The sequence below is a fragment of the Arachis duranensis genome, chromosome 4 (assembly GCF_000817695.3).
Source record: "Arachis duranensis cultivar V14167 chromosome 4, aradu.V14167.gnm2.J7QH, whole genome shotgun sequence".
Classification (NCBI taxonomy): Eukaryota; Viridiplantae; Streptophyta; class Magnoliopsida; order Fabales; family Fabaceae; genus Arachis; species Arachis duranensis.
In genome coordinates this window covers 25,409,243-25,411,148 of record NC_029775.3, presented here as the reverse complement: position 1 = coordinate 25,411,148, position 1,906 = coordinate 25,409,243, and positions in this window count along the sequence as shown.

Genomic DNA, 1,906 nt, shown 5'->3' with positions numbered 1-1,906 from the left:
GGTGAAACCCTTGCATACAGCTTGCCATGGAAGGAGCCTTGCATGCTTGAAGAAGAAGACAGTAGGAAAGCAGAGATTCAGAAGATGGAGCATCTCCAAAACCTCAACCTATTCTCCATTACTGCAAAACAAGTATTTATTTCATGTTCTTTTGCTTTTCACAATCAAATCCTGATAATTTCTGATATCCTGACTAAGAGTTACAAGATAACCATAGCTTGCTTTAAGCCGACAATCTCCGTGGGATCGACCCTTACTCACGTAAGGTATTACTTGGACGACCCAGTGCACTTGCTGGTTAGTTGTGCGGGATTGCAAAAGTGTGATTGCAATTTCGTGCACCAAGTTTTTGGCGCCGTTGCCGGTGATTGTTCGAGTTTGGACAACTGACGGCTTATCTTGTTGCTTAGATTAGGACTGTTTTATTTTTGTTTGTTTAGAGTCTTTTAGTTGAGTCTAGTTTCATATTTTAAGTTTGGTGTCAATTGCATGCTTTTGTTTTTCTTTTAATTTTCGAATTTGCATGTTCTTAGTCCCTTTTTGATCCTTAAAAATTCTAAGTTTGGTGTCCTCTTTGTGTTTTTCCCTTAAAATTTTCGAAAATTAGTGTTTGATTTTCTAAAAAATTTTAAGTTTGGTGTCATTTTGTTGTTTTTCTCTTTCCTCATTTCAAAAATCAAATCTTTTTCATAAAAATTTTTCAATCATATCTTTCTAATTGCTAATCTCAAAATCTTTTTAATTAACTAATTGATTCAGTTTTCAATTTGCTTTGATTTTATTCTCTTTTAATTTTCGAATTTTTTTTATTTTATTTTATTTTCCTTTTGTTTTTATTTCATTTTTCGGTCAATCTTAAAAAAAAAAACAAAATTTATCTATTTGCAATCCATATCAGTTCCCTTTATCCACTATGGACCTAAGTGGGATTGATCAGTCCAGAAGGACTCTGGGGTCATATGCTAACCCCATTACAGCTGCATATGGGAGTAGCATCTGTACACCTCCCATCAAGGCAAGCAGTTTTGAGCTAAATCCTCAACTCATTATCATAGTGCAGCAAAATTGCCAGTATTCCGGTCTTCCACAGGAAGAACCTACTGAGTTTCTGGCACAGTTTTTACAAATTGCTGACACAGTACATGATAAAGAGGTAGATCAGGATGTCTACAGACTATTATTGTTTCCATTTGCTGTAAAAGATCAAGCTAAAAGGTGGTTGAATAACCAACCTACAGCAAGCATAAGGACATGGAAACAGTTATCAGACAAATTCCTGAATCATTTTTACCCTCCAAAAGGATGACACAGATAAGGCTGGACATACAAGGCTTTAAACAAGAGGATAATGAATCCCTTTACAATGCCTGGGAGAGGTATAGAGGTATGCTAAGAAAATGCCCCTCTGAAATATTTTCAGAGTGGGTGCAGTTAGACATCTTCTATTATGGGCTTACAGAAAAAGCTCAGATGTCTTTAGACCACTCAGCTGGTGGATCTATACACATGAGGAAGACAATTGAAGAAGCTCAAGAGCTTATAGACACTATTGCTAGAAATCAATATTTGTACTCTAGCAATGAGTTCTCCCTAAAAGAGGAAGTCATGGCAGTAGCCACTGATCCTAATCCTCAAGAACAGATGATTGAGCTTAATCAACAATTGCTCCTGATGACAGAACAGTTAGCAGAATTTAAAGAGAAGCTCCATGAAACTAAAGTTGCTAACAAGAACATAGAACTGCAGTTGAACCAAGCAAAACAACAGATATCTAAACAGATAACAGAAGAATGTCAAGCAGTTCAACTGAGGAGTGGGAAGACAATGAATAACACTGCTCAAAGTAGCAAAAAGCCAAATAAGGAACAATTGACAGAGGATAACCAAACCACTGTTCAAAATCCCT